This window comes from Rattus norvegicus, chromosome 2 (genome assembly GCF_036323735.1).
Source record: "Rattus norvegicus strain BN/NHsdMcwi chromosome 2, GRCr8, whole genome shotgun sequence".
Classification (NCBI taxonomy): Eukaryota; Metazoa; Chordata; class Mammalia; order Rodentia; family Muridae; genus Rattus; species Rattus norvegicus.
The window spans coordinates 92,261,868-92,276,360 of record NC_086020.1 but is presented as its reverse complement, the minus strand read 5'-3'; the positions used below and the strand labels follow the sequence as shown (position 1 = coordinate 92,276,360).

At 34.7% G+C, this 14,493-nt stretch overlaps 1 protein-coding gene across 1 annotated transcript in view; it reads right to left on the bottom strand.

Annotated features, from left to right (window-relative positions):
* Tgap1 (GTPase activating protein testicular GAP1) overlaps positions 1-6,180 on the bottom strand; it is a 73,612-nt gene extending 67,432 nt beyond the window's left edge. Inside the window, exon 1 of the mRNA XM_039101957.2 lies at positions 6,033-6,180. The gene's annotated coding sequence lies outside the window, so the exon portion shown is untranslated. The remainder of the gene's footprint in view (positions 1-6,032) is intronic.
* Positions 6,181-14,493: the final 8,313 nt, after the last annotated feature.

Below are 14,493 nucleotides of genomic sequence, written 5' to 3'. Positions count from 1 at the left end.
GATGGGCGGACAGTCAGTCAGACAGATAAATGGGTAGACAGACATGTGTATAAGAGGATATTTGTGTAAAATACTGCCAAATGCATATGAATCTTCAAAAATTGTCGTTTCTTATTTTTTCAACATAAGGTTCCTTCTGAAAAAGGTAGCATGGAGTCTTCTTTAACACTGAGAACCTTAAAGCTGAGTAGATACAAATTAACAAGGAACTTTGAACTGTAATGTGCTTTACTGACATAGAATCAGAAACCTTCACACACTTTTGTGAAGCTAGACAGCTTTGAAGCATACAGAAGGGGACACACAACTATCAATATATAGTAAATTTTACAGAGTAAAGCCTAGAGACAAAGAATTGTTACTGAAACAACCTGGGAGATACTCTATAAATCTCAGAATTAATTATATAGTATACCAGGGAAATGCAATGATCCTAGAAAGATCATGTAAGATTCTAATGTCTGTATCTTTAAAAATGGAATTTTGATGAGAGTAATAAAATATACATTCTGCAATCTACATAGTTTCATTGATATATGTAATAATTCAGTACTTATTAAGATTAAAATTCTATCAAATTAAAGTTTTTGTAAAGATTTGCTGCTGCATAAACCTGATTTCAAATGACTGATACATTGAAGTCCAGTAAATAAGAGAAAATCATAAAGAAATTTATGTATTCAAATGCCACAAATAACAAATTTTTAAGCTTACATGAATAGGTGTGAAGAAAATCTTTAGTTTTTAATTAATTATTTAACTAGTTAGGTCTCAAAGATTTTAGATATCCAGATGCCAGACTCAATCTCCCATCTAGATACCCATCCCTTTCCAAAACTTACTGTCTTGTTCTACAGTTGGGAAACTCTCAAAATATTCTAAAACATTATTCTTTATGAAGGCAAATTTTTTTCTGGCCCAACTACTTTCAATTTATCTCGTAAGTTTCTCCCTTCTCTACCAGATAGACTTGGTCACATAAATTTGTTTTTCTCTCTGCTCTGAGCTCTGTATATTTACATTCTCTCAACTATAATGAAAGCCTTTCCTCTACTAATATAGTCACTAATAATTTGCTGGTTCTCTACTGTGTCCCACACACACAATTTGAATATTTAAAATATGTTTATGTAAGTGAATAAAATTTTGATTAAATCGTATGTTCCCTCTTTCAAGAAATGTCCAGAGACACCATCATTTTTATGTAGAAAGCCCTTAAGATCCCTGAGAGTCAGAGTCCTTATATGCATCCAACAATAATGTAAAGATAAGGTAATAGAAATAGGAACAAGTCAGTTCTATGTTATAATTGAAAGCAAATGAGCATGCTTGGAGCATCATTCCTGTCTAATTGGAATAATGGTAAATTTTGTTGAAAACAATTTGCAGAAAAACAGAGATTTCTTATATTTTGGGTTGTAGTCTGAGCAGTTACAAAAAATATTTTCATAATCATGGTATGTAAATAACTGGATTGAGTACAGAATATTTCTCACTCATAACTTGGACAGATATTTTTGAAGTTTTACAGAAACCTTTCTCCTATTTAGGTCAATGCATTCTTCTTCTCACATGATAACTGTCTTTTTGTAAGGAATTCGTAGAGAAATATTCCTAACATAAATAGCTTCTCAAGACACTTGTGAATTGAGTTACTTCACATGATCTGAACTAATCAAGCAAATCACTTCCTCATACTATTAGTCAATCATGAGTATCAAATTCGTCATTGAAATTATCTTTTGGTGAGATGATATAGAATGAAGAACTCTCGATGTGAAATATTCTTCTGGCACTGAATACCAAGCTACATACAGTAGTTAGTAGACCAACTACTGAAGTCTGAGGACTCTGTAGCAGTCATGCTGACAGAAAATTATGATACAATAGTAGAGGTCTCATGTACTGTCTGAGCATGTGACACATGTGCTTTTCTTTCTACCCTTTGGTTTTAAAGCATATATATATACATAAATGTATGTGTATATATATATATATATATAAATGTATGTATATATGTACATATATATTCTTTCTTTACTATATATACATATATATATATATATACTTTCTTTACTGTATGTATGTATACACTTGAGTAATGATAGTTACTCAAGTGACTATAATTCATCCCACAATATATGTTATATCTTTCAAAGAATATGTACAGAAATGGCATAGTTTTCACTTAGAAACGACCTAAGACTCACATGTATCAAAAGAGAACAGGCAATAGTTGCCATCACACACATCAAGCAATAATGTAAAGATATGTTTAAAAAATAGTACTACCTCAGCTTCATGAACAAAATTTTAAGTTAATTACCATGTCATGAAAGTCGTGCCAATGTTAAATTCTGAGCATTAGATTCCAAAGTGCACAATGTGTATGGTAAAAAATAACAATTTCTTAAAATTCAGAGAATTCTTAGATTGTGGGTTAGATTTACCGGTTTCTTAAAAAATTTTTTCAGTCATGGGGAGAAAAGAAAGTGGATTGAGCATAAAATAATCCTCACCTCTAACTTGTACAGTTTTTAAAACTTTACAGAAATATTCTCCTGTGTAGCACAAAATATACCCCTCTCCATGTGATAACTTTGTTTCTCTAGAAGACTAGTACTGAATATTGCTACAAATATTACACATTCAAGAAACCACTGCTGAGTTGAGAGTTATTTCATATGATCTTGAATAATCAAGACAGAACACTTCGTGATACCATAAGTCTATCATGAGAATCAAATTATATAAATATATACCTTTTTAGTAGAGCCTGGGATGAAGAACTTATCAAACAATGTGAAATTTTCCTTTGTCTTCCTGCCTCTAGACACCAAACTGGTGACTGCAGTGGCTAGAAAACTACTGAAGTCTGAGGTTTCTGTAGCTGTCAGGCTGAAGGACCATTGTGATGTCAATATTCTAGGGCACGTGTCATCTGGCAAAGTGACATGTGCATTTCATTTACTCTCTCTGTGGCTTTAAAATATAATATTTGTACACAGGTGGAACCACAAGTGTTTGGAATGAATAACATTTTCACAGCTATAAATATACATATATCGAAATGTATATAAGAAATACTCAAGTTAATAAAAAAATATTAAAAAATATATACATATAGATGTAGATATACCTACATGATATAGATGAGATAGAAGACAGATACATGGATGGAGGGAGGGAGGGAGGGAGGGAGGGAGGGAGGGATGGATGGATGGATGGATGGATGGACAGATAGGTAGGTGAATGGATGAATGGATGGATGGATGGATGGATGGGCGGACAGTCAGTCAGACAGATAAATGGGTAGACAGACATGTGTATAAGAGGATATTTGTGTAAAATACTGCCAAATGCATATGAATCTTCAAAAATTGTCGTTTCTTATTTTTTCAACATAAGGTTCCTTCTGAAAAAGGTAGCATGGAGTCTTCTTTAACACTGAGAACCTTAAAGCTGAGTAGATACAAATTAACAAGGAACTTTGAACTGTAATGTGCTTTACTGACATAGAATCAGAAACCTTCACACACTTTTGTGAAGCTAGACAGCTTTGAAGCATACAGAAGGGGACACACAACTATCAATATATAGTAAATTTTACAGAGTAAAGCCTAGAGACAAAGAATTGTTACTGAAACAACCTGGGAGATACTCTATAAATCTCAGAATTAATTATATAGTATACCAGGGAAATGCAATGATCCTAGAAAGATCATGTAAGATTCTAATGTCTGTATCTTTAAAAATGGAATTTTGATGAGAGTAATAAAATATACATTCTGCAATCTACATAGTTTCATTGATATATGTAATAATTCAGTACTTATTAAGATTAAAATTCTATCAAATTAAAGTTTTTGTAAAGATTTGCTGCTGCATAAACCTGATTTCAAATGACTGATACATTGAAGTCCAGTAAATAAGAGAAAATCATAAAGAAATTTATGTATTCAAATGCCACAAATAACAAATTTTTAAGCTTACATGAATAGGTGTGAAGAAAATCTTTAGTTTTTAATTAATTATTTAACTAGTTAGGTCTCAAAGATTTTAGATATCCAGATGCCAGACTCAATCTCCCATCTAGATACCCATCCCTTTCCAAAACTTACTGTCTTGTTCTACAGTTGGGAAACTCTCAAAATATTCTAAAACATTATTCTTTATGAAGGCAAATTTTTTTCTGGCCCAACTACTTTCAATTTATCTCGTAAGTTTCTCCCTTCTCTACCAGATAGACTTGGTCACATAAATTTGTTTTTCTCTCTGCTCTGAGCTCTGTATATTTACATTCTCTCAACTATAATGAAAGCCTTTCCTCTACTAATATAGTCACTAATAATTTGCTGGTTCTCTACTGTGTCCCACACACACAATTTGAATATTTAAAATATGTTTATGTAAGTGAATAAAATTTTGATTAAATCGTATGTTCCCTCTTTCAAGAAATGTCCAGAGACACCATCATTTTTATGTAGAAAGCCCTTAAGATCCCTGAGAGTCAGAGTCCTTATATGCATCCAACAATAATGTAAAGATAAGGTAATAGAAATAGGAACAAGTCAGTTCTATGTTATAATTGAAAGCAAATGAGCATGCTTGGAGCATCATTCCTGTCTAATTGGAATAATGGTAAATTTTGTTGAAAACAATTTGCAGAAAAACAGAGATTTCTTATATTTTGGGTTGTAGTCTGAGCAGTTACAAAAAATATTTTCATAATCATGGTATGTAAATAACTGGATTGAGTACAGAATATTTCTCACTCATAACTTGGACAGATATTTTTGAAGTTTTACAGAAACCTTTCTCCTATTTAGGTCAATGCATTCTTCTTCTCACATGATAACTGTCTTTTTGTAAGGAATTCGTAGAGAAATATTCCTAACATAAATAGCTTCTCAAGACACTTGTGAATTGAGTTACTTCACATGATCTGAACTAATCAAGCAAATCACTTCCTCATACTATTAGTCAATCATGAGTATCAAATTCGTCATTGAAATTATCTTTATGGTGAGATGATATAGAATGAAGAACTCTCGATGTGAAATATTCTTCTGGCACTGAATACCAAGCTACATACAGTAGTTAGTAGACCAACTACTGAAGTCTGAGGACTCTGTAGCAGTCATGCTGACAGAAAATTATGATAAAATAGTAGAGGTCTCATGTACTGTCTGAGCATGTGACACATGTGCTTTTCTTTCTACCCTTTGGTTTTAAAGCATATATATATACATAAATGTATGTGTATATATATATATATAAATGTATGTATATATGTACATATATATTCTTTCTTTACTATATATACATATATATATACTTTCTTTACTGTATGTATGTATACACTTGAGTAATGATAGTTACTCAAGTGACTATAATTCATCCCACAATATATGTTATATCTTTCAAAGAATATGTACAGAAATGGCATAGTTTTCACTTAGAAACGACCTAAGACTCACATGTATCAAAAGAGAACAGGCAATAGTTGCCATCACACACATCAAGCAATAATGTAAAGATATGTTTAAAAAATAGTACTACCTCAGCTTCATGAACAAAATTTTAAGTTAATTACCATGTCATGAAAGTCGTGCCAATGTTAAATTCTGAGCATTAGATTCCAAAGTGCACAATGTGTATGGTAAAAAATAACAATTTCTTAAAATTCAGAGAATTCTTAGATTGTGGGTTAGATTTACCGGTTTCTTTAAAAAAATCTGCAGTTATGGGGAGTAAAGTAATTGGATTGAGCATAAAATAATCCTCACTTCTAACTTGTACAGTTTTTAAAACTTTACAGAAATATTCTCATGTGTAGCACAAAATATACCCCTCTCCATGTGATAACTTTGTTTCTCTAGAAGACTAGTACTGAATATTGCTACAAATATTACACATTCAAGAAACCACTGCTGAGTTGAGAGTTATTTCATATGATCTTGAATAATCAAGACAGAACACTTCGTGATACCATAAGTCTATCATGAGAATCAAATTATATAAATATATACCTTTTTAGTAAAGCCTGGGATGAAGAACTTATCAAACAATGTGAAATTTTCCTTTGCCTTCTTGCCTTTAGACACCAAACTGGTGACTGCAGTGGCTAGAAAACTACTGAAGTCTGAGGATTCTGTAGTTGTCAGGCTGAAGGACCATTGTGATGTCAATATTCTAAGGCACGTGTCATCTGGCAAAGTGACATGTGCATTTCATTTACTCTCCCTGTGGCTTTAAAACATAAATTTTGTACACAGGTGGAATCACAAGTGTTTGGAATAAATAACATTTTCACAGCTATAAATATACATATAGATGTAGATATACCTACATGATATAGATGAGATAAAAGACAGATACAATGATGGATGGATGTCTGGATAGACAGATAGACACACATACCGACAGACAGACAGATAGGTAGATAGATAGGTGAATGGATGGATGGATGGATGGATGGACAGTTGGACGGACGGACAGTCAGATGGACAGACAGATAAATGGGTAGACAGACGTATGTGCAATAGGATATTTGTGTAAAATATTGTGAAATACATATGGACTTCAAAAATTGTCAATTCTTATTTTTTTCCACATAATATTCCTTATGAAAATGTAGCATGGAGTCTTCTTCAACACTGAGAACTTTACAACGGAATAGACACAAAATCACAAGGAACTTTGAATTGTAATGTGCTTTACTGACATAGAATCAGAAACCTTCACACACATCTGTGAAGCCAGACAGCTTTGAAGTATATAGAGAAGAACCCACAGCTATCAATATATAGTAAATTTTATACAGTAAATCCTACATTAATCTAATTTATTAGTAAATTAAAATTATTAATCTAATAAATTACTTAAATTAGTATTACTAAATAACTCAAAGTATTTGAACTTATACCCAATTTCTTTGGTCTTGCTCTGTCAAGTTTTTTAAAACAAAACACAGTAAAACAAAACAAAAAACAAAACAGAGGAAATTCAAGACCAGCATACACTTATGAAATTGTCATGTAGCTTGATTTTCCTTGTTTGTGTCCAAAGATTAACATCCACAGGTTATCTTGTCTAGGCATTTTCTGCCTGTCTGAAGGACCTAGATTTGGTTCCTAGTGTTGACTTTTGGTGGCTCACACATTTTATAACCCTATCTTCAACTGACCCTGCATCCTCTTTTGGTCTGTATAGAGAGATCCATGTCTGCCATTCTTTTATACAAAAATTAAAATAATTTATGAAAATATTATCACTCCTTTAGTCCTAGCTTATGGTAACATATCTAAAAAGTTATTGAAATGATTTGTAATTTTGTACTTTGGTAATTAAGTGAAGCTTCACTTAATAAAATACTATAAAGTTTCATAAATTCAGTATCCAGTCATAACTGGCACATCAGGCGTATAGAAGGACATTCTGGAGTATGGTGTTGATAATGATTATATCAAGAGAAAAAAACAGTTAAGTGATGATATAGTCAGCTTATACCAATCTGATTTTGTATGAGAATTTCAATGGAATATGTCTTCCATGATACGCTGCTTCTGGTTAAATGTAAGAAGTCCTATGTTTAATTCTATATTTTCTTTTCTAGCAAGCTTTGGATTACCTCATAGAGATCTCCCCCTTTCAAAGCAACATTATTTAAAGTCTAGATTTAACCTAATTTTTCAGTAAGTAGGAAAAATCTCTGCCTTGAAAAAGATAAATCATATTTTCCCATATAGAATTTATCTCCATGTTTTAAAGGGCTAATTGTGTCTATTCTAGAAAATACATATGATACATTCAGTGAAGCTTGGTTATCATTTTCTTGACAGCTAATATCCATGTGTAGGTGACATAGGACATACTTGTCTTTCTGGGTCGAGGATACCTCACTTGGGATGTTAATTTTCCAGTTCCTTCATTTGCCTGCAAATTACATGATGCCATTTTCCTTAACAACTGTGTAATATTGGAATATGTAAATTATCAAATTTTATTTATGAATTCTTCTTTAGAGAGGCATCTAGCTCATTTCCACTTTCTGACAATTGAGAATAGAGCAGCATTAAATATGGTAGAGAGAGTCTCTCTCTGATATGATGAAATATGCTTTGGGTATATGTTGAAGAGTGGTATAGCTAGATCTTGAGATAAATGGATTCCCAACTTTCTGAGGAACTTACATACTGATTTTCATAGAGAATGAAAAAGTTTGCATATTTTTATTGAATACCAATTTTTAAAAAATTTTTTATGTACTTTGTACATTTGTCCTCTATAGAATGTATTGTTGGTTAAATATCTTTTCCTATTCTGTAGGCTCTTGATTTGCCTGATGACAGTGTCTTTTGGCATGTATAGCTTCTTGGTTTAAGGAGGTCCCATTTTTATTAAATTTTGGTGTTAGCACTTTCACTAATAGAGTCTCGTTCAGAAAGTTTTCTCTTCTATCAGTGAGTTCAAGGTTATTCATTACATACTCTCCTATCATATTGAATATATCTGGCCTATTGTAGTTTTGATGCATTTGTAGTTGAGTTTTGTACAGGGTGATAAGTACAAGCCTATTTTAATTCTCCTGCATGCAGACATTTGATGAAATCTACCATAGGTATGTAAATTTATGTCTGGCTTATGACGTCAATTATTTTTATCACTGTGTCTGTTTTGTGCCAATACCATACTTATATTATATCACAGTGTTTTAGATATCCAGTTCTCTTTCTCTCTGTCTCTCTGTTTCTCTCTGTCTCTCTCTGTTTCTCTCTGTCTCTCTCTGTTTCTCTCTGTCTCTCTCTGTCTCTCTGTCTCTCTCTGTCTCTTTCTGTCTCTCTATCTCTGTGTGTGTGTGTGTGTGTGTGTGTGTGTGCGTGTGTGTGTGTATGTTCACTTCCATTTGAAGTTGAGATTAGTCCACTCAAGATCTGTGAACTGTACTGGAATTTTGATGGGGATCACCCTGAATCTAATGAGTACTTTTGGTAGAATGACCATTTCTTTTTTTTTTTTTTGGGACATTTTCTTTATCTACATTTCAAATATTATCCCCTTTCCTGGCTTCTCCTCCAAAAAACCCCTATTCCATTCCCTCAACCGTGCCTCCATGAGAGGGCTCCCACAACCTACCTACCCACTCGCTCCAGGCTCCCCAAACTGTCATTCTCCTATATTGAAGCATCAAGCCTTTATAGGAGAAGGACCTCTCCCCCTATTACTACCTAACAAGGTCATCGTCTGCTACATATGTGGCTGGAGACATGGGTCACTCCATGTGTACTCTTTGGTTGGTGGTTTAGTCCCTGGGAGTTTTGGGTGTCTGGTTAGTTGATCCTATTCCTCCAATGGGGTTGCAAACCCCCTCACATACCTCAGTCCTTTCTTTAACTCCTCCAATGGGGACCCCATTCTCAGTCCAGTGTTTGGCTGCAAGGATCTGCCTCTGAATTTCTAAGGCTCTGACAGAGCCTATCTGGAGACAGCTTCTGTCAGCATGCAACTCGTAGTTGCATTCCCAATAGTGCTTAGGTTTGGTGACTGCATGTAGGATGGATCACCATGTGTGGCAGTCTCTGGATGGCCTTCTCTTCAGTCTCTGTTCCACACTTTGTGTCTGTATTTCCTTCTGTGATTATTTTGTTTTCCCTTCTAAGAAGAACTGAAACATGCATACTTTTGTCTTTCTTCTTGAGCTTCATGTGGTCTGTAAATTGTATCTTGGGTATGCCAAGTTTTTAGATTAATATCCACTTCTCAGTGAGTACATATCATGTGTGTTCTTTTGTGACTGGGTTACCTCATTGTTTTTAATAGCTGAGTAATTATCCATTGTCCAAATATACCACAGTTTCTGTATCCATTCCTCTGTTGAGTGGCATGTAGGTTTTTTCCAGCTTCTGGATATTATAAATAAGCCTGATATGAACATAGTAGAGCATGTTTCCTTGTTATATGTTGAAGGATATTTTGAATATATGCCAAGGAATTGTATAGTTACTTTTCTGAGGAAATAACAGACTAATTTCAAGACCATTTCTTAATACTGTTCTAAGATCAAGAGTCGACAAATCGGACCTCGTAAAATTGCAAAGCTTCTGTAAGGCAATGGACACTGTCCTTAGGACGAAACGTCGACCAACAGATTGGGAGAAGATATTCAACAATCCTATATCTGAAAGAAGGCTAATGTCCAATACATACCAATAACTCAAGAAGTTAAGACTCCAGAAAATTAAATAACCCTATTAAAAATGGGATTCAGTGCTAAACAAAGAATTCTCAGCTGAGGAATTTTAAATGGCAAAGAATTACCTAAAGAAGTGTTCAACATCCTTAGTAATCAGGGAAATGCAAATCAAAATAATCCTGAGATTCCACTTAACACCAGTTAGAATGGCTAAGATAAAAATTTCAGTTAAAGGCAGATGCTGGTGAGGATGAAGAGATAGTAGAAGACTCTTCCATTGTTGGTGGGATTGTAAGACAGTACACCCACTCTGGAAATCAGTCTGGAGGTTCCTTAGAAAAGCTCTCGTGGATAGGGGTATGTAAGCATTCTTTTGGAGACAGAGTAGGAGGAATTGGATGAGGAACCATTGGAGAGTTGACCGGGAGGAGGATAATTACTGGACTGTAAAAAAAAAGCCTAAATCAACAACAACAATAATAGTAAACAATAATAATAATGAAGGGGAGGAAGAAGAGGAGGAAGAATTGGAGGAGGAAGAAAAGGAGGAAGAGGAGGAGGAGAAAAATAGAAAATCTTCATGGAAAGGGAGTGGTAACCTCAGGGCAAGACCCCACCCAGTTAATCTTCCAACGTTTGAAAAAGAATGTTTAAAACTTTAAAATAGCTGTATTGCTAAATACATTTTATACCAGCCCTTGAGGTGAGGAAGTAGCAGAGTGATTTCAAATCCAGCCTGGTCTGCAGAGCCAGTCAGGATTAAACATTGTAGGAAACCATCAAAAGCAAAAGGCTGGTAAAACTGTACTTAAACAATAATTCATGTCCCAATACTGGAAACCAAAACATTTTGACAACATTGGGTATATGCTTATAACTTTAGAGATAAATATGCAAGAATAGGGTTATGGAATCTCCCTCTGTGACTTAAACAAGTAAATAACCCCTAGGTTATGGCAGAGGTAACCCTGAACGAAGATCCATAGAGGTCATTGTATTAAGCTATGAGGATGAAGCATAGATTGCCTTGGAGACTCTAAAATGTTGATAATGTCAAAGTAGTCTTGGATACTTGCCAAAGCAAGCTGCTAATGGGGAATAAACACAGCCCAAAATAAAGATGAGTTTCAGAGTTAATGAAGTTGAAAAGAGGCGGAGATCCAAAGAATGCTTTGAAATTAAACAGAGTTTAGAGTTTGTCTGGCTGGGTTTTAGTCTTACTTTCATCTAGTATTTCCATATTATGTCCCTTTTCTCCCTTTTGGAATGGTGATGTATATTTTGTGTCACTGTGTGTTGAAAGTAAGTGAACTGCATTTTCATTTTGATTTACAGAGGATTACAGTAAGAAGATTGCATGAGTCTCAGAAGAGACTTGGAACTTTCAAACAGTGCAGACACCATGATAGACTATGAGGACCTTGAAGTTGGACTATGGAGGCCACAGAATAAAATGTGTGAGGGTGAATGAAAATGGTCCTTGTAGGCTACTTTGGAGGGTCAATATGAGGAAGTCTGCTTTTGATAGAGTAAGTGTGGCTCTCTCTTTTGCAAGAAGTGTTTTATTCTGGCAGAGATGGGTGAAGAGCTTTGATGTTTAAGAAGCACAAGCCATGCGAAATGTCACTTTTTTGTTTTGCTGCCTTGGGATCTGGATGTAGAATTCTAATCTCTCTCTCCAGCCAGCTCACTACGAAGTTTTTAGCCTCGATGATAATAGATTAAACTTCTGAACTGAAAGCCAGTCCTAAATAAATGTTTCCCATTAAAAGAGTTGCCATGGGTCCTGTATCTCTTCACAGCAATAGAACCTTAACTAAGACAAATAATATAAAATAATAAAACTTCACATCTTTGAAGAAAGAAACTGAAGAAAATATCAGATGGAAAGATTCCCTATGTTTATATTACCAGTAAGTTTATTATAGTAAAAATAGCCACCCTACCTAAAAGAATCTACAGATTTAATGAAATCCCCATAAAAATTGCAGCATAATTCTTTACAGACCTTAAAAGAACAATATGCAATTTCATATGGAAAAGCATTATGTCCAGGATAGCTAAAACAATTCAGTACAATAAAAGAAAATCCAACCCTATTACAATCCCTGATTTCAAGATCTATTACAGAACTGTAATAATAAGAGTCAGATGCAGATATGTGTACCCAACCAATGAACAGAAGTTTCTGACCACTCTTGTTGAATTAGGGAAAAGCTAGAAGTTGAGGAGGAGGGTGACCCTGTAGGAAGACCAGCAGTACCAATTAAGCTGGACCCCTGAGATCTCTCAGACACTGGATGACCAACCAGGCAGCATACACCAGCTGATATGAGGCCCCCAGCACATTTACAGCAAAGGAATCCCAGGTCTGGGTTCAATCAGAGAAGATGCACCTAACACTCAAGAGACTGGAGGCCCCAGTAACTTTAGATTTCTGGTGGGATGGATGGGGTGGGGACATCTTCCTGGAGTCAGGGAGGGCAAGGAGGAGGTATGGGATGTGGTACAGTCAGAGGGTAGATCGGGAGGGGAATAAAATATGGAGTGTAAAAATAAATAAATAATTTTAAAAGGACACAGGGTATGGGCATGAAAGAATACAGTTTGATCAATGAAATCCAGTCTAAGACCCAGACATAAATCTAAATACTTATGAACACATTATTTTTGAGGAAGAAGCTAGAAATACGCAGTGGAAAAAGAAAGCATCTTCAACAATATTTATGTTCTAACTGGATTTTTACATGTAGAATAATGGAAATAGAACTGTATCTATCATCCTGTGCAAAACTCAAGACCCAGTTGTTGAAAGAGCTTAACATAAAACCTGACATACTGAACTTTATAGAAGAGAAAGTGGGAAATAGTCTTGAATGCATTACCACAGGAAAGAATTTCCTCAACAGCACACCAATAAGACCAGCAATATGATCTATAATTGAAAAAAATGTTACCTTGTGAAATTGAAAATCTTCTGTAAGGCAAAGAACACTGTCAGTAGGAGAAAATGGAAGTTTATAGAATTGGAAAAGATTTTTCACCAACTCCCCATCTGACAGAGGACTAATATCCAAAATATATAAAGAACTTAAGAAACTAGATGTCAACAGAATATTCCAATTACAAAATGGGATGCACATGTAAAGAGACTTTACAACAAAGCAATCCTGAGTTTCTGAGAAACACATAAAGAAACGTTCAACCTCCTTAGACAACAAAGAAATGAAATGAAAACTATTAAATGCTATTTTATAACTACCAGAATGGCTAAGAGTAATAATAAAAGTGACAGTTCATGCTAGTGAGAATGTGGTGCAAGGGGAAACTTCTTGGTGGGAGTACAAATTTCTATCCCTACAATGGAAATCAATATAGCAGTTTCTTAGAAAGTTGGGAATCAATCTTCTAAAAGACCCAACCATACTACTCTTGGGCATATATCCATAGGATGCTCCATTCTACCACAAGGACACCCGTTAAACTACAGTCATCGTGGCTTTACAAATAATAAGCATAAACTTGAAACAATGTGGATATTCCTCAACCAAAAATTAATGAAGTGTATTAGATTTGTATAATGGAGTATTTCTCAGCTGATATAAACAATGGCATTATGAAATTGCAGAAAAATTTATGTAACCAGAAAAAAAATCTTGAGTCAGGTAATCTAGACCTAGAAGAACAATATAGTATGTATTCAACCATACATACATATTAACTGCTAAGTAAATAATAAGATACAATTCATAGACCTAGAAAGGTTAGATGAAGAAAAGGGCTATAGGAATCATGGATCTCCTTGGGCAGGGGAAAAAGGACAGTTTTTTGGGTGAATTAAGGGAGTGTGGGGATGGGAATAAGTGGGATCAGGTTGATGGGGAGTGATGAAGTGAGAGTTAGGCTTAAGAGAATTGGAATTGGATGCATATACAGTTGTGGTGTGGAAATCTCATTCAGAGGAAACTTCATTGACATTGATCCCAGTGAAGGTTTCAAGTTTCATAGAGTACAAACTCTGAACTGATCATTTTTTATAGCCAAACAAGGCTTACAATGGCTAAACTTGGCTTCAGGGATCTGCAAACATCCCATGATCATGATAGAACAGAGGGATGCACTCCACAAACGGACAGCATGACCTCATTGCCAAGGACAGCATCTACAAAGCTCATAAAATGTGAAAATATCAGGTCATGCAAGTTTTCCTACATTCCTACATTCTACCCTCTTTGGTGCAGGGAGGTACTCTGCAGGGTACCAAAACTAACACAAGAGCACCAACACAGCCACAAATC